The sequence below is a fragment of the Ochlerotatus camptorhynchus genome, unplaced genomic scaffold, assembly GCF_037179485.1.
Source record: "Ochlerotatus camptorhynchus isolate MF236.1 unplaced genomic scaffold, CSIRO-AGI_Acam_v1.1 ptg000139l, whole genome shotgun sequence".
Lineage (NCBI taxonomy): Eukaryota > Metazoa > Arthropoda > Insecta > Diptera > Culicidae > Ochlerotatus > Ochlerotatus camptorhynchus.
In genome coordinates this window covers 2563127-2589703 of record NW_027040629.1, presented here as the reverse complement: position 1 = coordinate 2589703, position 26577 = coordinate 2563127, and the positions used below count along the sequence as shown (strand labels likewise).

At 37.9% G+C, this 26577-nt stretch overlaps 1 protein-coding gene across 12 annotated transcripts in view; it reads right to left on the bottom strand.

Annotated features, from left to right (window-relative positions):
* cv-2 (crossveinless 2) overlaps positions 1–26577 on the bottom strand; it is a 243186-nt gene that overhangs the window by 188692 nt on the left and 27917 nt on the right. For 6 of the 12 annotated variants that reach the window (XM_065221147.1, XM_065221152.1, XM_065221154.1 and 3 more), the window contains exon 2: positions 24959–25169. The exons of 1 other annotated variant lie outside the window; for it this stretch is intronic. The gene's annotated coding sequence lies outside the window, so the exon portion shown is untranslated. Of the gene's footprint in view, positions 1–24958; positions 25324–26577 lie in introns of all 12 variants that reach the window. 5 more of the 12 variants (XM_065221150.1, XM_065221153.1, XM_065221155.1 and 2 more) reach the window with 2 other exon arrangements.

Here is a 26577-nt window from a genome sequence, read left to right as displayed (position 1 = left end):
ACACCCTTTTTCATTCAAAAGTACACTTTGCCCCACATTCCCTTTGCAGATCACCGACGTCTGGGATGGCCACGAGGACCGGAGCTCAAGGCATGCTAACGATGTTGATGTCATCGTCGATAACGTCACGGGCCGTCTCGTTAGGCTGACAAACGAATGTCCCACATGACGGACGGCAGCAGACGTCGCGTGTATAGAAGATGGGAGGTAGTGTACGTGTGTGTGTGTGGCAGCAGAAGGTATAGGTATCTCATCAGAAAATTCAAAGTGGTCACAGCCAGCGTTGCCAGGTCATTTTCAGAAAAATCTGGACCAGGTAAAATATAAAATCTGGAAAAATCTGGAATGCTCCAAAAAATCCTCTTTTTAACATAATGCTATTGAAATCAAAGTGATTTGCCAATCTCCCGTAAAAATAGGTCAGTATGATCATCTGGAGTTTATTTAAAGTACTAGAATGGTTGTATAAATTACATGTTTAAATAAATAATATAAAGCAAATAACTTGTTGGTATTGCTAAAATCATCCAAAAGTTCAAAAGTATTGACACGGTGTGCCCAAAAAGTTCAAATATCCATAACGCAGCATTTAAAATATTGAGTTAAATGTGGGTAAAAAACAGCAAAAAATATGGTTAGAATTGTTTTTTTTAAACTGTAACATTTTTAAAAAGAATGAAAAGAAAAAAATCAAGGAAATTTGATGGGATGGATTTTTGAACTAATAGTCCATGTAGTCCTTACTATTTGATGCAGTACCATAATTTAATGATTTTATTAGTTCTAAATAATTCTATTATTACTCTGAGGTTGATCAGATTTACAATTTAATTCTTGACATCATACAACACACAACACCCAGCAGACCAGTAGGCAATTTTATTTTTAAGCAAAACTCATCGGGCTGAAGTGGGAATCAAAGCCTAACATCGTGGAACTCACACACAGTTTACCTCCACTCCACTCCACTCTTCGCATGACCATTACGAATAAATTAATTAGAATAATTTTATTATATTACTAAAATAAAAGTCTGATAGCTTCATTTTTGAAGTCTCAAGAACTTCCTGCGTCCCAGATCATGAATTTTTTGTTAGTCTGGATTTACTTGGAAATCTTTACAGGATATCTTCGCCTTCTTTTTAGTTTTATTAGAATCATCCTAGAATTCTATCATTTTTTTTCTATACTCCCCTAAAATAATCTTGAAAATATATAAACTTTTCCAGTAACATTCTAAAGGGTCACGCACATTAGATCCGGATCGGACGCGTTGCGGCAAAGTGACAGCTAAATCTATTGTCTAACTGTCAAATTTACGTCAACGCAACGCAAACGGATCTAATGTGGGTGGGCCTTAACAGTTCTTAGCATTACCTCTTGTAATCTCTTATAAATCACTCTCCATTTCCACAACTCCCTCAAATTGGTAATAATTTCCAAGAATTGGCTCAATTTTGTGTCCATTTTTCTCTATGAAATTCTTAAAATATTCTTAACAATTTTCTTGGTACACTCTTCAGAATGACCGTCACACTCTTCTCAGACCCATCCGATAATTCCCTTTAAACTGCTTCGTAGGTAAGGTCAGAATTGTTTTGAAATCCTTTTCAATATTCCTAAGTACTCAAGTACTTTGTCAAAATGGTTTTGAAAGTCTCCTAGAAATTGTGCTTAAAATTTTATTAAAATTAGTCTCCATAGAAACATTGGACAGAAATCCTTTGAAATTATTCTCACGATTCGTATCAGCATACTCCTTAAGTTTCGTTATAAGAATTTTCTATGATTTCTCTTCCGGATTGTATTCCCTTTATTGACAAAATCTCCATGGAATTGTCATCAGAGTTGACAAGACAATTGACACCGTCTTCAACCAGAGGTTGCACAGACTCAATATTTAACACTAGACAACGGACAACACACCACACCCATTAGACCAGTAGGGAAATTTTCAGGTTGCCAAAATTTGCAACGGCTGGAGCGGGAATCGAACCACCAAAGTAGCTTGAAATTCTCCTTTGATTTCACAAAGAATTCGCCGCACACTTAATTGTGAACTATTTTCAGAATAACCTTAAAATTCCAATAATGTCCAACGTTGATGACCTTTAATAATTAAAGTAGCAAGTTTGGCTTTTTATTTTTGATAAGAGGGTAAATTAATTTCAGTGATATTTTTAAAGCAACATGTTTAAAAAACCTGGGAAAATCTGGAACATATTTTAAAAATCTGGAAATATACGTTGTCTGTCTGTGTATCTGGCAAGACGACTAAAAATCTGGGAAATCCAGATAAATCTGGAATACTGGCAACGCTGGTCACAGCAATACATGGTACGAAGAGATTTAGAGAGAGAGAGTGATCCAAACAGCAGCTTGCACGATGAGTGATCCATCAGCTGGATACGTAACGGGTTAAAAAAAGTATCATACGAAAGCCATCTTTCGTATCCCAGAGACAAAGGTTGAAATGACTAGGCTCAATCTGGGACCAATGACTATTAAGTAGGTTGCATTCATCGTTTTACCCAGAAATTCTAAAATAAACAACTGCAATAGATTTAAAAAATAACATTAATAACCATCATCTCAATATCTCCCTTTCAGCTGGTGCCGAAACTGACTGTAGTTACACGCAACTAAAAATGTATTACATTAAATGTTAGTTGCATTTCCTACCATCCTCCGCAGAGAATGATATAAGCTGGCCATGCAGACGATGTAATGATTGTTTATCTTTTTTATTTTGTGTTATGTCTACGCTATAGGGTTTTTGATCTAATTTCCGTCCTACTAAGCACAACCCGTACTTTACCTCTCTTTTTTGAACGGGTTTGAAAAGAAAAGGAATATTTCTGTCAAAGATGACCTTTAAATTTATTCACCTTTCCAGACGTACCATTGGATTTGATAAAGAGTCACAAATTGTTGAGATATTGTTTAAAATCTGCTTCTTGATTCTATATTCGTTCTACGAGTTTCAATTCCGTCTTAGCGCATTGAAACGCCATTAGATTTTCTTCGTCCTACGGATAAACGTAGATAATGCGCTCTAACAGGATTTATGTTGTACCCAGTGGTGGCACGAGTCCTGGAGTTTAACATTTTTTCCTTAACATTTGATACTTTTTGCGATAACCATTGTGACGACACACAAAAACAAACTGGCAAGCGGCAAAAATGTCATGACATTTCTAAACTGTTTTCTGCCAGCGACAGAACATTTTCGCACAAAGAAGCAGACAAGACCGGCGGCGCGCGCGACATAAATTTATGTCGTGTAGAATTTTGCTGATTTCTGGCTAATTACTGCATTTATTTGATGTTTATTGCATGGAATTAAAAGATAAGAATGAAGACTGACCACTCATAAGCATTGATGTTAAAATTATGCGTAAATAAGGGAGTTGGTAATTTACTGTCACACGCAAGCCTGCAGCTAAAATTTCATTACAATAAACTGTTTGGAAAAATCAGACTGCGAGATTTTATTTATTCTCTATCTCCGCTGTTCGCTTGGAATGTAGTTATAAACGGCCGTCCGTGTGCTGGCTGTTTTGTTTCGCTCTGGACGATGGTTTTTCAAAAAATGTACTGTTGCCACCTCTGGTTGTACCTAAAGAACTAACGCATCGGAACAAACCTATTATTGATTTGTACATGGTGAAATCATTGATATTATTGATCTTTTCTGATCGATATAACGGAAATGGGCGATTACGACGAAGTAGCGCTCTACTCTACTATACCACCAACCTTTTTATGTATTGCATTGTAGAACGACGCACACCCTTGTTGAACTTCGTTTCTCTTCAATTTCAATCAAATCGTACTATGAGCGCTACTTATTCGGTTTCAGCCTATCCATGTTCCAAAACATGGAGAGACCAGTGAAGAAAGCACAGGTTTGACAATCGCATAGTTCGTAGTTCGAGTCTAGCAAGCAACCTTTTTGCATGCATTGCAATGCATTAGGAAAAACGTTACGATAGGGGGGGGGTAAATTTCTCCTCGGTTTAGCGTGACATAATTAATGCATGGGCCTTAATGATAAGTGGCTGAAAGCTGGTATGCCTGAAATTTACTATGTCAGAAGCATCACTTATCTTAAGCACCATCCGGAAGGGTAGAAGCTAGATGAAATTGTTTGAAAAAATACCAGCAGTTAAATTTCCAAAATCAAGTAGAATTTACAGTTAATTTCCCATAACTGATAACTAACTAAATCAACAACAAATTAACAGTCCAGCCACAGACTATAGTTTATTTTTTCTTTGATTTGTTTTCCATCGATCTTGTTTTCCGTACTGAGTACCTATGTTAGCGACACCAGAGAGGCAGCTCCCTCACCTGGACCCTACCTATCGACCCATCAACTCATGAACAGGGGACCAACGGCTTTACTTCCCGCAAGTGGGAATAATTCGTTTTCGATGCATATGACATGACTATGTCATGTCAACAAAAGTAAACCACAGCCTAAAGAAATCATTCATGAACTTTATCGTTCACTTATTACCCGGAAATTATTGTTAAACAAGCTACAACTAAATAAAAATTATTTTTCCCTATACATTTTTACCCGCTTTACTACCAGTCCCAGAGAGAGAAAAGAAAATTAAAATTTGAGAGAGAAAATTCGCTCTCAGGAGCTCAATCTCTCAACATGCGATGTATTATGATGACACTCGATTTGTGATTTCCCTCTCACAGACTACAAAATAGAGTACCTGATGCTGCAAAACATGTCTGGTGTACCCAGAGATGCCAGATATATGGAAATCTCCGTAGATCTACGGATCTGACAATTTTTTTTGCGGAAATACGGATCCCTAGGCAAAACGTACAGAATTCGGTACAGTTTCTACGGATTTTTTTTATTCAGTGTACGTCAGTTTACTAGTTTCCTCCCTTCAGAATCCAATTTTACGATCCAGAGTATAATCTGATTCTGAAGGGAAAGAAGCATAAAGTAAAATACACCCCTGCAACTTGTGAACCGTTTTCTTGCTCGCTTTCCAACGCAACGAAAATACACAACGTACTACAAGACCCAATTACCGAGCTGTACCTGGAGTTCCTTAATTTAATTCTGCCGATTGTCGATAAAATTAACAAGCTTTTTCAAGCAAAAAAGCCAGAAATCATATCCATGCACTCTACTTTGATATGAAAAGTAAACCAAATCTTGAGTTATTTCGTAAAACCTCAAGTTTTGCTCGCTGCTCCTAATCCGAAAGAGCTTAGATTAGAAAACAACGATTTCAAACCATTGGGTTAAATATACTTTGGCGTTAAAGTATCAGTTCTCATCAGCTCCGTAAAATACGGCAGGAAAAGAATTACAGAATTTCAAAACCGGTGTTTATGATTCAATGTGGAGCTGGTTAAGCAAATGCTTAAACGATTGCAATTGGATAACGTGGTATTCAAGAATCTAACCCTCTTGGAAACTCTCGAAAAAAAACTGAAGCAATCCACTAGTTTGGGTCCTCTACTCGGTCATTTCAACAACGTTATTGACAAAGAAGACTGGCAGCAAGTCGATAATGAGATCAGTGAGCTGCAAGTTTTCGATTTTAAAGACATCGGCGTTACGGATGAAGACAATGCTGACGATTTTTGGACTAAGATTGTTGAGCTGTGGAAAATTGAATTGAAAATTTCTTCTTTCCATTTCTTCGGCGGCTACTGAATGCGATTCTTGCATTACCGCATTCTTCCGCGGCGGCTGAACCAATATTTTCAGTCTAACAAGACTAAACACGAAACACATTATCAAACGAAACGCTGGTTGGAATATTAAGAACAAAGGATTGGCTGACAACATTTGGAACTTCTAGCTCAGTTTCAATCCCAGTAGACAAGCGAAGCAAGTTCAACTCTGCAATGTATGTCACTAAATCACAGACAAACGAAGAAGAGGAAAAAGATTTCAGTGATGTTCTGCAAGTTTTAAACAAAATTTGTTATTGTCTGATATAGTAAGTTATTCTAAAATCATTTTAAAACACCTAAATGAAACAAAAATGATAAAATACACAAATATATTTCAAACAAACTGTCTGATTCACCAAGTACTTTTATATTCCTTAAATGAAGTAATGAAATTGGGTTGTTAGCGGAATGCTTTAAATAAAACAGCAAAAAAGTCCTGATGAATGTGGGCGTCTTAGTGGAATACCTGTATAATGAGAGAGAGAGAAGGATTGGTATTTTCCATTTAATTCCACTACTTTATTTGCTTATCCTTCACAGATACGAGTATTTCGTCTACAATGTGCAGACTTCTTCAGTGTCTTGTACTTATACTCGAGTATTAGTACAAGACACTGAAGAAGTCTGCACATTGTAGACGAAATACACGTATCTGTCAAGGATAAGCAAATAAAGTAGTGGAATTAAATGGAAAATACTAATCCTTCTCTCTCTCATTATACAGCAAAAAAGGTTTTCTTCCATTTAATTCCACTCAATTAATTTTGGTATCCATGACATTTTTATACCTGTGATCTTGACATTTTTACCTAGGCGATGAGTAGTTAGGTTTTGATAAGTTCTTTAATGGAAATTACACTGATGACGACTGCACATTGTAGTCGAAATACGTATCTGTTATGGATACCAAAATTAAGTAAGGGGAATTAAATGGAAGATAACCTTTTTTGCTGTTCTATATTTCTTAAAGAAAAGTATACATAGCACTTGTAAAAACCAACTTTTGACGTTAGACCCGGAGGGTAAAGTGTCTTATGCCAATCGACTAAGCTCGACGAGATCGACAAATGTATGCGTGTGTGAGTGTGCACATGTTAGTACGAGCGGTTCCGAAAAATCGAAATTTAAAACCATTTTTTTTTTCAAAAGTTCAAATAAATATTTTGCACAATAATTCATAAAAAATAGCTGGAAATACTGTCAGGGCGGGGTAGACATGTTTTTATGCAGAATATGTAAAAAAGGAGGGACTACGGATTTTAATCTAACTGCATATATAGAGGTACCTTACTTGTTTTAATCGCACTGCCCTCTATTAACAATTAACGGAACTAAGTGTAGCGTAATTTCTTATAGATATCACCATTAAGAACAGCAGTGACATCTAAAGGAAAATTAATGCAGAAGCATGGTAACATTATTAATTTGCTGCTCGGGGTCCAAGATGCAGGATGCTCCTCAATCTCAGAACTCTTTCAGGTGCAATTCAATACAATCGACGGTAGAGTCGATTTCGCCTAATAGAACTTTTGCTGCAGAAACTGCTTGATTATTCGTGTGCCTACGTTCAAGAGTTTCAAAACCCATGAGTTGACAACTGCTACACCGAATTCCATGATCGATCGCACTAGAGAGCACTGTGGAGATTTTAGGCAAGTAGGATCCCGAAACTCATCAGAGATGCTGAAGATGAATCCGAGTTGCCTGTAAGCTTTGGCTAAGATATTCGTCAAAGCAGAAACAAGTGTAATTCCTAGATCACGATCTTTTTCCACACGCTGCAGAGGTTTCCAAGTAATATTGCAAGTTTTATTGAGGTTTTAAAGCACTCTACAAGTCTAAATCATTGTCTACAGAACCCTCATAAAACCCAAATTGTTACTTGGGTTGTTTATAACCAAATATATGTATCTATAGATCGTATAATTGAATGTACTACGATTTTAGTTTGCGAAAAAAAGGGTAGGCCATGCTTGAAGAAGAATGGCGTGTTTGTGCTTGCACTCCGCGTTTTTCTTTCAATCTAAAGTGTTGGTGAGAAAAAAATAGTTCAAGTATGGAATAAAGTGTTGCTGCAGCCGCTGAAAATATCTTCGAGTTAAGAGTCAAGTGGCAGTTACGAACAAAATATCTACTCAACTTCCAACTCGTTCGATGCAAGTTCTCATCAAGGAGAAGTAACTAAAGAAGGTCTCCATTCGTGAAATTTTGTAGGATTTTTTTAGAGACTGGAAAAGTTTATGATAACCACAGTCGTTTGTGCTGGCAATCGGAGTTGTGCCCTTGAAGGAGGAAAAATAATGTTCCAACCGACCGGATTGAAGAAATCCGACATGGGTCCGAAGGGAAGTTGATTCCGATTGCAGGTGAGTGTTAAGAAACCATGCTATTTTTTCTGTTTGTTTTAGGTAAGGTGTCTAACCAACGACTACAGTTCAAGGGTTGATTAGAATCTGGAAAGATGAAGAACGTTCTCTACTCGACGAGATGGATCCGGAATTTTGACGTTAGTGTTTGAAGGAGATACCTGAGATGGGTCGAAGAAAGTCTACGAGGAGGCCGGTTGCTGTTCATGCATCTCCACTTGGTTATTTGGAAGAGATACGAAAAATATCGAAAAGTGATAGAGAAAGAGAGAGAAGAGCATTCCACTACAGATGACGATTATTCAACAGGACTTAACGAGGATCGAGATGACAAAGATTCAGCAGCAAGGACACAATACATAAGCGGTGAGATCTAACTGATTACAACTAGATATAAAAATATGAAATGCATCCTACTAAACACGTGCCATCTACAAAGCAGGAATTGCTTTGATGATGGAAGTGTACACGCTGTACCAATATACATTTTATATCGGTACTACGTGTATGCGGGGCTTGTTGTAAGTGAAAGTAACCTCGGTATGGACGTGAGTGACCAGGTATTCTGAAATGGGTTACCGAATCTTAACAGAGCTATCACCTTTCAACTTCCGGGCTAAAATTGTTTGCAATGGAATCAGTATAAGATGATTAAATTGCAAACATTTTTCTTCCATAAAAACACTGTCGAACAGTGGTAGTTGGATTGTATATACATACATACATACATACATAATACGATTTTAGTTTGCGATGAAAAGTGATGATAGGGGAAAAATTTACTTCAGCCTAATCGCCCATTCCCGGCCTATTAAGCACAACCCGCACTTAGTCTTTCTTAATCTAGAGTAGTTTAGCACCAAACGGAATGTTCTTATTACAGATGGCTTCCAAATTAATTTACCTTTCAATATGTACCGTTAGTTCTCATAAGGGGTCGCGAAACATTCGTTTATTATTGAAAATGCAACACTGCTTCTGGCGGCTCAACTTGACCGACGGGTTTTCTTGAGCCTATTAGCCATTCAAACGCCATTGAGATTCTCTTTGGCCTATCGAACGGAAATTCGCGTGCGCCTTTTGTACACTTTAGGTGCGCCTTTTGTGTTCGAGATCTTATTTTGCGTTCTTCAACACTTTGTCTTGCAGCTATTTCCATTTGTAATAATAACTTTCCGTTTGGTGCTAAACCACGCTAGATTATGAAATAACAAAAGCGGGTTGTGCTTAATAGGCCGGGAATGGGGTAGTTAACCCTATTGCATTTATGAACACGCAACGTGAGAAGATTTCTTGAGAACCACTCTTTGAAACTGTCGGTCAGGGCTCCCCCTGCAAGCAATCAGTGAAGCATCGCACAACCACGTAAATCTTGACAACGTCTGACTAGGAATGATCGGCAGCCAGTTAGAAGTATCATACCAATTTCTCTTATGAAAAAAGAGAATAGCTTGCTGCCTTGAGGAACGCCTGAGTTGTTTGAGAAATGGTCCTGATTGATGATAAATGCATCGACATACATGGGAAAATTTCATCATCTACTGAGTAGTAGCCATCATAACCGATTTGGACACATGTTTTCAAGATGTCTGAAATGCTTACCTTTGAAGCTAAAATCCCAGATTAGAAACTGAATTTGAGTAAAAATTTTTGATCAAATCTTTATGTTTTTCTAGTCAAATTGTTTTTTGGAGTTTAAATTATCAGTTTCTGGCAGATATTGCCGACGATGACATTCATTGCCACTAGGAATCGATGCAGGCAAATTTTAAGTTTAGCGAATTTCTATTGCTGATTATTCATAAAATATATAAATTAAATATTAAGCAGACGCCTTGCAAAAAGTTAATGAAGCTCATGTGTCAAATGAAATGTATAAGCGGTCACACATACCTTTTATGCATTCTTATAGGACCTATGTGGTTTGTCTTATGGAATGTATAAGGCTGATGTTTTGGCAAAAATGTATAAGTGAAACACATGAATAAAATAATTGATTTTCGTTTCGTGTAGCACACAGAAAAAAAATTGAATTTTAACTGTCTCTTAAAATCTCCTCTCGTTTAAAGTTGGCAAAACATTGAAATTTCTTACAAACTTGTATACAATATTGCAGATTTATGCGAAATTGCACTTAAATTTACATGAAATAAAATTATACATGTAACAAAATTATGCCAAATTTAGCGAAAATAACGTGTACGCTATATATCGCAGAAATTTCAATGAATTTTTCAATCGGTGTACAGCAATTCTAGTAATTTAACATATTTCCCAAATGTTATATGAAAGCATTTCTATTTTAGGGCATCTGCTTTTTTTCTGCTTTAATTAACGATGGCCTATTATGTTAACTATTTCTTATTTTATTTCAGAAAAAAAAACTGAATTTTATCCCTCGCGTTGAATTTTTAGCTAAAGTTGACATAATCATCGAAATTGGTTGCAAGCTTATGTAAAACATTATTATTATTATTTAGCTTTATTAATGAGGCTTTCAACCTTGGGCTGGTTCGCCTCCATGATGTAAAACATTGCTAATTTATGCGGTATTGCGCTTAATTTTACATGAAATATCGTGTAAATTTACGAAAAATATAGCGTTAAAAACGGTGTAGCTACCGGCATCGATTCCTATTGGCCAAGTGGGTCAAAATCGGTAACATCTTCCAGAAACTGTAAAATTAGGCTCTAAACAACAATTTGTCCGTAAAAACATATAAATTTGATAAAAAAAAAAAAAAAAAACAATAGCAAATTCAGTTTGAAATCCGGTCATTATGACGTTAAAAAAGTTAACACGCGAGGAAAGTTAATTAACTTCATCGTGGTTCTTAATTATGATGTAGATATCGACAAATAACACCACCGTAACGCTGCTTTCATTCACGTTTCTGTTGTAAACCAGCCAAGGTGGACAGCAAGTACTCATGGTCTTCAATCCATAGAACACATTAAGCACGATAGCTGTACTTTTCATGCGCTATTCACATGTACCTATCCCAAAGAATGTAATCTACTGACTTCGAAACGACTTCGTACCAGTTAATGTAAAACACGTGACGGACGTTCACACATGTGTACCTCAGGTATGGTCTAATGGTTTTTAGTATGTACGTGATTTTCAATAAATGATTTTTTATTTCAATATGGGTTGCTTCAGGAAACGAAAAAAGCAGGAGAATATTCTCAAATTGCGAACATTTTAGTAAACCCTAACAACTAACAGTTTAGCATTTCTTTCATGTGTGATATAAATATTATACAATAAACATTCAATTCTACAATTTACCAGCAATAGGTAGCTATCTAAGAATTTGTGTTTGTGTTTCCCTCGGCTCGCTTGCAGTAGGTAGTTGGCTGCTAAGCGCGGAAAGAATGCAAGAAACAGGTTTCTCGAGAACAATAAACAAGCTCAAATCTACGGCAACCTCGGAAATAGACAACGAAGCAACGTACAACGAAGAAGAGAAAAATCCCGCCCACGATAGTCGTGATGCTCCTCCCACTGTTTTCAGTCGGTTTTTGTGTCTCACCCACAAATCTCTACCGCACCGGGGCGCACTGTGCGCTCCGTACCGTGCTCGTCGTGTGCAGTGTGCGGCCTTTAGTTAGTTCGTCTCTTTTCCGAAGCCTTATTTCCGAGCTTCTTTTATGCGCTCTGATTCGGTTTTGACTTTTGTGCTGTTAGATCAAATCAAACGCCCATTCAAGGAGCGGTGGGTACTGAAAAGTTAATGTGCTATTTCGAACGAAAAGGAAACAAAATTTATTCCGATCGAATGACAATTTCTTGGCTCCAGTAACAGGTGCCAAGCACGAGATCGAATAACTGCGCGAAAAAAAAAACTAGAAATGAACACCAGATGATGGCTTCAATCATTGTTGTGAAGCTGTGATCTCGTGCAAGCAGCTGGTAGTATACACGGCCGATTGAACCAACGCAAAAACATAGGTTACTTGGAGACTGTGTAAAATTTTCTTCGCTTTTCTAGGAAAAACTTCTCGAGTATGAGGATAATGTAAGAGAGGTTTCATTCACTGTCCTAGACTGAGTAAAAGTCGATTTTCCTCATATTCGAGCACACGATTTCGTCAAAAGTTGGTTTATTTAAAAGTGAGTTAAATTTTCCGGGATTTTCCAGGAAAAACTTCTCGAATATGAGGAAAATCGATAGAGGTTTAACTCAGTCTATTAGTATACTCCTAGACTTAGCAAAGTGTTCATGGGTTTCCACATATCTGAAGAAGTTTATCCTGGAAAAGCCCGGAAAATTCAGCTCACTTTTGACTTAATTTTCAAGACAAGACCGTCCATGCAGATTTTTGAGGAAAAGCGAGGAAAATTTTACTGAGTCTATGAGCAACCGTCGTATTTGCAATTTTGAGTGAAAAACCACTCAATTTTGAGTCGACCTCATCGGCGGTGCAGCAGCACTGGCATTCAGTGTGGGGAATTTTTCGAATACTTCTCCAACCTGGCGCACAGCGATGTGTCTCTGCTGTGAACGCAAACCATGAACGTGGTACACCGCATAGGTTCTGAGACGAGTTCGTCGGACAACTATGCATGTGGGGAGTGGCAGCCAGTGGTGATGCTGTTTCAGATCACTGCGGACTCTTTGAGGTATTCGTGGCTGCAAGCGAATAAAAACTTGTTTTATTCTCGACGAACACCGTCGAGCGAGTTGGTCCGTACAAACAATAACAACAACAACGGAGATCAACTTGAATGCGTTGAGGATTCAGCCTAATACCTTTGACAGACATGATTGTAGTACCGTTGTACTCCTTCAATCCAGTACCACAACCAACGTACTAGATTTAAGATTAAAGAAGTTCATGATGTCGGTTGAAGGTATAACTGGCAAGGCTGTCACAATTGGCGCTTAGTTTACGTTTCGCGCGTTTTTATATGTCTGTGACACGCATTTTGTGGAAATTAGATATAATTTTCATAATTGAGTTTTTCAACTATCAATTGTCTTTAATTAGAATGTTCGTAACAACTATTAAAAACTTCACATTCTTCAGAAACTTAAAAGCAGAAAACTTCAAAGAATTCGTGAAAGTGTGTAAAAATTTACAGGGATATTTACATTAGAACTCAAGAGCCCCCACAACTTCTATAATTTGAAACATTCGACACTGCAATAACGTTGGAAATTCTTCTAGGAGTATTATGAAATCGTGAAGTTTAGATAGATCGGGTCTCAGAGTTTCTATAACTTCCCAAAGGTCCCAAAGCTCAAGAACGGCCATGAATTCCACCGCAAATTGGTTTTCCGGATGATCCGAAACATCCAGTAATATCTTAAACACGTTTTGATAGCAAATTCCTCAGCAACCGATTAACAACCAGAAAACACTGAAGCAGTTTACTTAGTACGCAGAAAGAGTCAGTTTATCCACGTGCTTTACAATGCTATAAAAATGGAAAATAGCATTTTTGGGAATCAAACTTTCCAGCAAATGATATTCCACCAATTAAAACTAACATTTACATCTTTACCGTCAACTGCGCCACTCGAATACTTTCGAACCAATTTGAATACATGTCATTGCACTAAAACCCCAAGCATAGGCGGTTAATGTCGAAATAGGCAATTGTTGATGTGCCGCGTTCGTATTTTTTTTTCGCTCATTCACGCCATGCAGTACCAGATGCCAAGTGATGCGTGCCTAAATTTATTTAACTTGTGGAACAATAAAACGAATTTTATGAGCAGTCAAAAAGATAAAACACTTTGCGACCCGCAAGAAATAATGCTCATATAGCACCTCCTTCTCCTTGCTTCACAGCCTGCAGCCATGAGCTAGGCAAATTGGTGAAGAAATTCGTCACACAACTGAATTTTATGCGGCTTATGGATGTGGAATGATGGTTCTCAATTACTGTGTCATTTGTGAAATAGCAAGTTATTTCGCATTCCAAACATCATCCGATGGATATTGCTGAAAAGCCTATCAAACTTCTCAATTCTCAATGCAAGGGGGTGGAAACTAACCTGGTTGTCTGACATGTTAAATCTAGCATGTAACATCAAATCGAAACTTCCACCAAATGACCGTCATTTAGCACTCGTGTAATTGCTATAATTATATATTTTTTACCAATCCGACGAAGCAAATGCGCACGCGAACGAAATAAGATAAGAAAACAGCTGTGAACGAGCCAATTCTAGTTCCGGGCGGCACGTCAGAATTACTGCTCCTTGTTCTTGGCATTGTAATAAGTGTGTTCTTGTTCAATGTTCATATGCTGCCAACATGGCGATAAGAAATTCGACGTAACAGCAACAATGCCACGCCGTTCCCCGGCAGTCTACTGCGGAAAATTTATAACTGCATCTACAGTCAACTCTTAACCACGATATTCTATGACTTAACACCATTTTTGCAATGTATTGACTATTTTGGCATTTAAAAGTTCATTTTTAAAGCCATTCTGCCTATTCTAGGTATGTATGATAGATTAGAAGTCATTTTTGGCGGTTTTTTTTTATAATGAGGATGTACATGCCGTTTTGATGACTTATTGATGCTTTCAAACCAATCTGGATATTCAAGACTTTGTTTATTATTTTCTAAGCCATTTTGATAAGTCTGGTGTTTTCAAGACTATTTTGGGGATTTTATGCTATTTTTAACTTTTCAAAGAGCACACGGAAAATGAAGTCAACCTTTTCTTGAAAATGATGTATCTCGAATTTAATTAATCCGTTAAATAATGCCGTTGTTTATTAATCTTTTGGTCACGCTACCTGTTTTTGTCGTCGCACCATATAATCCGGATTAGGATTTTTTAAATCAAAATTTTCAGAGGCCAGTACTATTTCCGTAGTGTAATTCAAGATTCGACTATATACTATTCTATTAGATTCTATTGAAAATTATTCAAAAAATAAGAAAAAAATATTGAAAAATAACTTTAATAGTTAAATATATCCGATTACGGTTTCCAACACCCACCAACCCCCCCACATACACAGAAAAAAATCTGATTTTTAACTATCGCGTAACATCTCCCTTCGTTTAATGTTGAGCTATACTTGGCATAAACAGCGAAATCGTTTACAAGCTTGCATACAATATTGATAATTTATGCGATATTGCGCTTTAAATTACACGAAATATCGCGTAAATTTATGCCAAATCTAGCGTTAATTTTATGTGCGCTATATCTCGCAGAAATTTACATGAATTTTTCGAACGGTGTAGAATGTATACGTGATTTATGAAACGCTCATATGTACACTTTGAAAATCCTTCAATACATATATCTCGATGATCTTATGCGGCAGAATTGGACAAATGAAGACGCATGGTGATCCCAAGGTGGTCTTCCTGTGAACCTTTCTCTCTTAGGCCGTCATCTTCATTAATGTGACTCATGAGTATAGGATTTCAATCGGCTATGTGTCACAATCAAGATTGTAACTTTCATTCCCAAACAAACAATAACAAAGGGGCGAAAGAAATCTCTAGAAGCACTAATAGGAAACAACCCTACAAATTACACATCCGACCACACAACTCTCTTTGTCACGTTTTCTTGGGATCGAAAATTCGGACCATCGAAAGACAGCGCCAACAAGGTAGTAAAGGATTCTCCGAATGAATTACAAAGGATAACGTGATAATGGAAAACATAGCTAACGAGCACGTGCAGCCTGAGAAACATATACGGTGTTATTGTTTGATGAAATAATAAAGGTTTATTTCGGAAAAAAATTTACATTTACTCTACAAATTAAGTGTAGGACTAGATCAGGCTCTACATTCATTCCAACATAGATGAGTAAATAAGATCTAGAATAAACTTCAGAAAGATGCTTATGCATTAGGGTGGATCAACTTTACAACCACCTGTTCCCGACTGTTTAATAAATGCGTATTGACGTCCACAAAAACTATGCAAAATTTGAACGAGTTTGGTTATAATCTCGCTTTGTGGATAATGTTAAATGTTGTATGTGAAAATTTATGGGAAACGGAACGATTTTATTCATTTGATTACCAAAAATCCAAATATTGCTCAAATTTCACCAAATCTCGGACTTAGATTGCCAATATTATACAAAACAATTTTGTCGAAGCCTGGAAACAGATTTGATCTTTTAACAAAAAGTTAGGCCAAGTGTTCCACATGTACCTACAAGCTCTTATATAGTCTGTAGGTATGCGCCGAGCAATAGGTTTAAATTAACATAATAATAACATTTTTATCAGAAGTCTAATCGATTTGCAGTGTTTGACAAAGTAGATGTGCATAGTACTCCCAGTCTAGTTCCGAGCTTTGGATGAATAATATTTGAATTTTTGACAAGCAAATGAATAGGTTCGTTTTGTATCCCCTACATTTACCAAACAAAATTTGAAATTCTCCCGAAAATCTAGATCATAACCAATTTTGTTCAAATTTGACACCGATGTTGGGGACCTCAATACAGATCGGAAGAGCAGTGGGGAACAGGGGCACTTGACCCACCCTATTATACACAGTCAATTCTCCTTTTCTCGATACTGAAGCATCGAGATATAGATATCGCAACGCATCGTCACTATTGTAACGCTTCACTTAGATTAGGGTAACTGATGATGGTTGGACCTATTTAGGTCGGTTTCACACGACGTCAACATTCATGTCGTATTTGTTTTATGAATTCAACATATAATTATAAAAAATGCGTGGTTAGGGGAAAGATCTACCTTTCTTGTTTCTAATAATAACATAAAAAGTTAAATGTTATGAACAAATGATTTTATAAAAGGTTTTTATTCAGCAAAGAATTATGATGTTGGTTGGACCTATACTGATCTTGGTTGGACCTAAAAAATGATGATGGTTGGACCTATTTTTGCAAATGCTAGTTTAGCCCATATTTGTTCAAAAACTTTGTTTAGAGCTTATTGGTTTCATGAAAAAACCCTTTTTATACAGTTTTTATGAATTTGCTATTTAAAAAAATCAAGAAATTTGAGTTTAACTTCGTTTTTAAAAAAGTTCACTTCCACGCATTAGCTATTCATCATGGCTCATTTTCTCGGAAAATCATTGACGCGATTTGGAAAATTTTAAACGTCAAACTATAGGTATTGTGGTCCCATTGAGAGCTATCGAATATTTTTGGAATCGGTCAACTGGTTCCGGAGATATGGCCGGAACAAGTTCCAGGGTATATGGAACATGGACCTAATTTTGACATGGAAGGAATAAAACCTATCATTCGATAACAAGATCAATAACAAAATTGAGTGCCTTGGACCACATTGGCCACTTCCGGGCATGTTTTGGGTACCCCCGGGGAATTTAGGGGCTTAAAATGACAGAATATCAGAACTTATTTCCGGTTTTATAGTTCTTTTTTCTCCTAGGAGTTTTTTTTTTCGGAAATATGTTTCAGTTAGCAATTTTTAGTTTGTTAACATTTTATTTCAAATTAATTCACACATAGAAGGTGTATGAGAAGTGCTTAATTTAAATTCATATTAACAGATTCTTTCGGCGCTTTCGTGGTAGTTCGGAAATCGGTGGTTACCCTTTCAGCCAACCTGACGATGGAATTCCTCCTTTAAATTTTCGCCCAACTAGTGACGCAAGGTCTTTAGCAGCTTCCCAGATCTTTTTGGCCGTCTTGGTACAGCCAGAAGCAGCGCACATACAAACCCAATCCTCTAGCTGGTTCTCCAAATCAACACTCAACACTATTTCCCTTCCATATTTCTTGCCGTGGCTTCCCTTAATTTTTGCGTGAAGTGTCGTTTTCGGAATATTGTACCTTTTCTGTGCCTGTAAGTGATTTATTTCTTGCTAAAAGAACAGCCTCTTGAAAATTTTCGACTGTATAACTCTTTTCTTTAGCCAATTTTTCAATCGAAGAAAATGATCACTCGGCCAAAACGAAATCGAATTTCAAATCAGCTGCGCATGAAAGATGTAGACAAACCGAAGAGCACCTAGGTGCCGTCTTAGGAAACACATAGGTCCAACTATGATCATATTTATCTATTCGAATTTCGTCAATTATTCAAACATTTTAGTGAAACCAATGGATAAATGGCGAACTAACGTGTTGTTTAAACCTTAAAGCAGTATTTTACTGCATGAAAATAAAAATAAATGTGAAAAATATTCCTTTTTTGTATGTTTGAAAGTAAGGCATGATGACGAGCAAATGCGTGGAAAGTGAACTGTTTTGAAAACACATTGAAGCTCAATTGTTTTGAAGTTTTATTTTTCTATAAAACACCCATGCAAATTAAAGAAAAAGAGTTTTTTTATGATAGTAAAGTGGTCTTTGAAAAAAAAAATTAGCGAAGACTGACTAAACTAGCGATTGAAAAAATAGGTCCAACCATCATCAGATTTTCGATAGATCCAACCAGAATCAATTACCCTACTATTTTAATCTTAGCACCGGGAGAATACTCCGGGGACTTCTGTTGGTTGCTATTTTGAGATCAGCGACATTCTGAAAATCAAAACAAGATGAAAACTATCACATTTATTATTATGCTTCATTTTTATCGTTCATTGTGATCATAAGTATGTTAAAATACTGAATTGGAATATAAAGATAGCATGTCAAAATTAGGACCATTAGTTATCTGTCAAAGTAAAGACTGGAACGCTCAAAAATTGGTCGACAAAAAAAATCTATTCTTTCAGTCACATAATTCATATCACAAAAATCTTCCTATTTTTCTTTTGGTAGTTCAATTCATATATTTAAAGGAAAAAATTTCGTTTATTTTTTTGGTTTGCCAAATCCGAACTGCCGTGCCTTCCGCTTAACCCCTTCCATTAAATTTTGCACAGTGGTCTCATCGACCTTATTCATCGCCAAACGCCAGTTAGATTTAAACTGCTGCTCGTTTTCCATGAATTTATAAGTTTTTTTGAGATTCCGTTTGACAAAGGCCCAATACCGTTCGATAGGGCGGAATTCTGGGCTGTTGGGAGGGTTGTGGTCTTTGGATACCACAACCACGTTGTTTGCATCGTAGCACTCGATTGCCTTTTCCCCATAATGGCAACTTGCCAAGTCCGGCCGGAACAGCACAGGTATATTATGTTGCTTTAGGAATGGTAGCAGTCACTTTTTCAGGCACTCCTGGACGTAGATCTCTTGATTGATGGTTCCCGTAGTAATGAAAATGCCACTTTTTAGACCACACGTGCATATGGCCTGCCAGACGTGATATTTTTTCGGGTACTTCGATAGTTGATGGGTTTGAAAATTTCAGCCACCTTTCCTTTGCCTGATGCTGTATTAAACTCCTGTCCCGGAAGCTGCTTGAAATTCGCATAAGTTTCGTCATCCATGACGACACAGTTGAACTTTGTGAGCAGATTCATATACAGCTTTCGGAACCACTTAAACGTCGAGAACCCGGCTCGTTTCTTGGCCCGCTGGACAGTAGTATCATAGAGGTAACTCTAAGATAAGTAGGTCCCGAAGAAACGTGCTCAAATTTTTTGGCTCAGCTCTGGTACTATCTTCGGTCCCAAGCTAATCGAAACATAGGAAAATCCACGAACCCCTCATTTTGTCTGTCAAACTTTCATAGCAAATCAAAACAAACATTGTGTAGTACTAGAATTTCGACTAGAATGGGGTACGTTAATCGATTTGCTTGGGACCAATAGGCTAGTCAAGTAGTGAGCCAATTTAAAATCGATAGTTTCGTATTGATTGTTGGTAGTATGGGAGACATTGAGCTTGCCAGCGACGTCCCGGACGGTGAGGTTAGCTTATATTTCACCGCCACCTTCTTCGTCGTCGCTGCCACGTCCGGTTTACGATTGCCGCCGCTTCCAGACTTCCTGGCGGTCGACAAACGCTCCCCGAACACGTTTAAAACGTTTGTCACGATCGATTTGGCCACATCCAGCAATTTTGCCAACTTGGCGTGTGAGAACGTCGGATTCTCTTGCTGCGCGAGCAAAGTTTTGACACACTGCTCCTCTTGCTTGGACGTCATTTTGAAAAATGGAGAGCAAACTGTGAAAACTCATCATAGCAACCATTGTTTATACACTCAACTTCCAAATGCAGCATTTCAGGTTTTTTTTTATGTATTATACACCAATTTGAAGCTGACCAATTTTTGCGCGTTCCAGACTTTATTGAAAGAAGTTATTCCAATCGAGTAAGACTTCTACATTCAGACAAACATGCTGAATGTAAAGCCTTTCTCAAGATTCGAAGAAGAGTTTGAAGTTGTGCAATAGCACTGTTTGGCCAGGATACGACTAGGCCCTACGTTGTGTCTTTACAGTGTGATGGAAATCGGCGAAGACTTTTCCAGAGTATAATTAAAACACTGCAATTATTTACCACTTGTTTCACTGTTTTATTGCCTCCGAAAGGCATCCTGCCTGCTCGGAGGAGGACTGAATAACTTAAACTATTCATCAAAAATTGAGTCCTTAAATATTAGTCCCGAACAATAAACTCACTCACAATAATTATTTACAACTAAAAACAACCATACAAAAGGTAAACAATAACAAATGCATACAAAACACTATGATACAAACAATGTGGATCGCATCGCTACCATCGTGCCGGGGGGCTTCTACTGGTAACGATTTATATATTCAAATGCCGTAGAGCCCGGCACCGATGGTGCGATCCAACATATCGGCACCCCAAAACGAATGTTTTGAATGAAGTTGAATATAATTAAATTTACCATGATGGTGGTGTCTTATGACGCTGTGGTCCAAAAGAGTGACACTTCGGTTCGATAGTGAACGCTTCGGTGATAGGACGCAGCGGTCCGGCGGGTGCACGTAGGAGTTCGGCAAATGGATGTATGGATCTAGTGGGAGAACGCGGGGGTCCAGCAGTGGACGCAGGGGTCTGGTAGTGGCGCAGTGATCCGGCAGTGGACGCAGGAGTCCGGCAGTGGACGCAGGGGTCCGGCAGTGGACGCAGGGGTCCGGCAAGTACACTGGGATTCATCAGATACGTTGGAGTCCGATGAGATCACAGCTAGTGTAACTGCAGTGCATCTATACTTCAATGGCACTAGTTGCTCGTTTACCATGGCGGCAAATTGATCCATACGTATCCCATGCCGATGATGGAGCGATGGCGAATATGAGCCCCTCGAGAAACAAAACTTCGATAGCGACTTCCACAAATCTTCATCCAAGTGAATCCTGGTCACGGCACCATATGATCGCGCACGGGCGGGATCCCTACGTTGTGTTTTTGATCGTTGTGATAGGTACGGAGATGGAAATAAATAAAACACACAGTTTGCTTGACCGTCCTGCCATGGCGGAGGTATTCGAGATACTGTATTGTTTTCTATATTTCTTTGTATAGTAGCTACAGTGGGTAGGGTAGTTGTACATGTAGATGACATTGCACAAACAAGCACTTTTCAGTCACACCGACTTCTCGGCTTTCTTTGTAACGTGGCTATTTTTATCGGGATTCGGCACATGGTCTAGAAAATCTGATAATTGAGTAATAGTTTCCACCATCAAATCCAACCGATGTCGCCCCGCCAGTTGTGGATAAAACAGTTTTTCGGTATGGAGATTTTCGAAAAATCGTCGATTTCTGTCCATATCTTGCTTCAAACGGTGTGAACATTTCTTCATTTTGTTCTGTTTAGTAATGGTGACATTATGTAGAAATAATGTATCGGACATATTACACAATTATTGATATTTTAATTATAAGTGAACTATCTGCACATATTTCTGAAAATTCCGATTTGGGAACCAGAAAATCCCGGCTTTGATTTCAGAAAATATTACCTTCGGGTTCAAAGAAGCCAAGAGTCAAGCCCAGAATAAAATTCATTGAATGAATGAATAAGATTCAGAGAAAACCGCTCACTCAAAAGAATCCCCTCGCGATATTCAGACGTTCTGTCATTACAAATAAATTCATGGGATTTTGATCATCTCATCAGGGGCGGGAAATTTCGCATAAAGTTGTTTCACTAAAGGACGTTTCGCATAATGGACGATTCGTATAATGGCCGTTTCGCATGATTTCTCTATCTCATGAGGACGTTTGTTCTAAGTGATGTTTCACATTTTGTTTAACTGTTTGAGTATCACATTGCAGGGCATTCAAATGTGTAGGGTAAATTACGGCTTCGGCAATACCTTAACCTATTATCGTCAGGGGGTAAACAAAGTCCTAGAGCACTCAAATTTGGCCAATACATGCTCTGAAACACAATGTATCCACATGCTAAAATAGAGCTCTCAAGCGTTTGTTTAGCCCCTGACGATAATAGAATAAGGTTTTGCTGAAGCCGTCATTTACCCTACAAATTTGAATGCCCTTCGGTACATAATTATATCGCGATGGTGATACTCAAATAGTTAATCAAAATGTGAAACATCACTTAGAACAAACGTCCTCATGAGATATAGAAATCATACGAAACGGCCATTATACGAAACGTCCTGTAGCAAAACGACTAAATGTCCCGCCATGAATGTATTTGTCGTGACAGAACGTATGAACATTGCGAGGGGATTCTTTTGAGTGAGCGGTTTTCTCTGAATCTTATTCATTCATTCAATGAATTTTATTTTGAGCTCGATTCTTAACTTCTTTGAACCAGAAGATAATATTCTCTGAAATCAAAGCCGGGATTTTCTGGTTCCCAAATCGGAATTTTCAGAAATATGTGCATATCATATGCAATTAAAATACCATATTCTAATAAAGAATAAGCTAAGTCTGTGTTACATCTTCGCAAGCCTTAGCCCTCGAACGGAGAATAAAATTCTACCATATGTTCTAAATAATAACATTCGGCAAAACAGGTCATTCGGTGTAATAGCAGTTATGCTTTCCACGGGATGAATTGTTTGATTAGGGCGCGTAGTATTCATTGAAACTGTTGGAGTAAGTTATATTATATTGAGGCCCAAATAATTTAAAATAAGATATAAAAAAAAAACATAGTTAAAATTAATTAATGAATTAAATTTACGTAATAAAAATTAGAGACAATCCTATTTAAAAGGTTAGGAACTTGTAGAATGAAATATTGTATTAATGAATGTTAACAAAAGCCCTATGTCCAATAAGAAATCATATGTTTACCATGATCTATTATACAACAGTTTTTTTAATCAAAATAGCTAGTTTGGTTATAAACAATTACCCAACATTTAAAGTTAGAGTAATGTATAGTTGAGCAAGCATCTGCACAGGACAGAAATCTTTCACGTGTTGGCTCTGTGTTCATTTTGGAAGGTGCTCAGGATACTTGAGTGAGTTGAGTTGACTTTAATGTCAAATTGACAGTTAGTAGTCCTTTCAATTATATAATAAAAAAAAGTTCAACCCTGGCGGATAAGGGGCTGTTTATAAACTATGTAGACAGAGTTTAAGGGGGGGGGGGAGGATGGCAATTATCCACAGCCCATATAAATTAAGAAAAATTGTATAGACAATTGTCTACGCAGGGGGAGGGGGGTCAAGAATCCCAAAAAAATTGTCTACGTAGTTAATGAACAGCCCCTAATTGTATTTAGAGCACAACATATCTGTAGTCCAGTTAGAATCCGGAAGCACTGTTTATTTTATAGCAGCACCCCTAGTTATCAGTTCTGGAATGTTTAGACAACAGTTTAAAAATGGTCCTCTGTCAGCGTAGATAGCGTAGGAAAGCTACCCCTACAGCGGGGAGGAAATTTAGTGGTACCGTGACAACGGGGTTGTTCTTATCGAAAAGGACATTATGCCACCCAGTTGCCCCTAATTCCGTCCAATCGAGAAATTTTGGGAAATTAACGAGCGATAGTTGAAGACAACTGGCATGTTGACCAGCAGCGTACTACAGATGATGGCGAGAATTTCAAAGAATGTTCGTGAATTTCTCAGAAACCCATCGGAATAATTGTTTGATATTGTATTAACTACTTAACATGTATTGACTACTTAACTCTCAAACCAAATCAATCCAATCCCGAGATAGAGCTGATTTATTACTTCCAGATTCTAACTGGACCAACGGTACTTATGGATTCACTTGACTTAGAAAATTTCGTAAGTACAACATGAAGATAGATATATATTAAAATGCACGATGGTAAATCAGTTTTTATATTATACTAGCTGAGAGGGCGAGCACACGGGATTCAGTATTAGCTTGAGTTTATGCGCCGAACCATCATAGGAACCATTCCCGGCCCCAAAAAACCCTGCATACGAATTTTACGCTGATCGGTTTAGTTGTTTCCGAGTCTATAAGGGTCAGACAGACAGACAGAAATTCATTTTTATATATATGTAGGGTTAACTACCCCATTTCCAGTTTATTAAGCACAACTCGCACTTAGTCTGTCTTAATCTAGCATAGTGTAGCACCAAACAGAATGTTATTATTACTGATGGCTTTCAAATTTATTTACCTTTCCGTACGTACCGTAAGATTTGATAAAGAGAAACCAATCTTTGGGATATTGTCAAAAGTATAACACTGCTTCTTGACGCCAAACTCGGCCAACGGATTTTAAACTCGGCCTAACGCATTGAAACGCAATTCAAACGCCAATGAATTCACTTCGACCTATCGTATGAAGATAAAAATTGATTCGGTCGCTCCGCTTCTTTTGTTTTTGGGAATAATTGATGCAAACCTTCATATCACGCGTTCTTATTGACTTCGTTTGGTAGCTTTTTAACTAAAGTATCGTACCAAACGCATAATTGACTTGTTAACTCTTAAATCATGGATTTATTTGAAGTTTCCTGCTCGATAGGCCCAAAATGGCCGATTAGGCCGAAGTAGTTCTCTACCCTACATAGATTTATAACTACATCATTATTCAGTGGGTACCAACAAGTATAGAGATATAAAGTAAATCAACTTACTTTGGGTGATGCTTCGCCACTTCTCCAGCCGCAAACGTACGCCTGATCGGAAATAACCCGGTAGCAGCTCTCGATTCAGCAGGCTCAATTTCAAACTCGTATTGTTTGATTTGTAGATTATTTGCACTGGGGTCCACTACTACTACAGATCGTTGTGGCGTTGATATCAAACAGAAGAAGAAACAGCAGCCGACCTAAAACGCACGCAGTACTTGAACGCGCGTAACGTATACATGAAACATTAAAAATCCGGACCCAGAGAGCGTCGAGAAATCAATCAAAATTATAGAAATATGTTTCAGTTGTCAATAAACGTCACTCTTCATTATAGCAATCATATGCACGATCATTCACACCGGGGACGACTATCGAAAACGAAAAAAAAAACATACTACACACACGATGGCAGGCAGGCAGCACGGGAACCGAAATAAGACCTCGCGCAATCGTCTGAATGTCGTATGCCAACAACCAACCAACTGATGGGAAAGGTTGTGTAGTATAAGAGAGCAACATCAGCAGCAGCCACTTTGCTGCGAGACCGGCCGAGAAGGGCACAGACATCACAGACTTCACAGATATCGACGACGATCGACGACGAGCCACTTTCGCGTATCGTATTCGCACCCCGCGGTCGCGTGTACTACTTAAACTAGTTTGTGAGGCCGCCGACGGACGACAACGACGTGGTGCCAGTGTGCCGGAGTCTCCGACATTGTAGAAGTGGTGATCATATAGGTTTTAGCTGGATGATGCGGAGACGGGCCTCAAAATCGAACCATTTTTGAGCTGTCAAATCGAATCAATTTTTTACCCTCCACGTAACGAATACGGATAGTATTGCAGTACATCAATAAGGAAAATATTCAAGTTCGTCTCATTCTATTTGCGAAGGGGTGTAGCAAAAATGTAAGTCACTTTTTCCCAAGGCATCAAAATCATTCCTTTAATATTTTTCATCAAAAAATTATTCCTTCTGCTTTCATGAATTTACGAAGGTAAACAAGCATGAGTCACGATTTGGCTCTACCGAAAATGCAGTTTGACAGCGTTAACTGTCAACTGATAGCGATGAATCTATTATTTCAAGGCTGCCAGCAGTGAAAAAAAATCACTCCGCATCACCCAGGGTTTTATTAGCATCTCACTGAGAAATCGGGAGCTACCATTAGAAGATTTGAAAGCTTTGTTTTCGTTTGAACAACAAAACAAACAATATGCAGAGTGACCTCTATTAACAGTTTGAGGAAATAATGGGTTCGGGTCGATTAAAAAATGACGTCCACTCTTTAACGAGGATCCCAGAGTTTGCAACTGTACGTGTAAAAACTATGGGGCTTACGCCTGCTCTCAACTTAGTGTTCTGTGAAACACTTCCACAGTTATAATTGAGAGCTTTCCATGCCAACAAATGCATGAATTGGTAGATTATGTGGCAAGCGCCACGATACTTTATGTCCAAGTAAGGCAAAACCATTTACAGCCGAAAAACACGGGATTGGGATGCAAGCCCGCCACGTCCGACTAACTAGATCTTCGATTGAAAATATTAATTAAAAATGCCCTAAAATCCCTATTCGAACGAATACATTCAGAAGCTTTATATAAGAAGCTTTAAA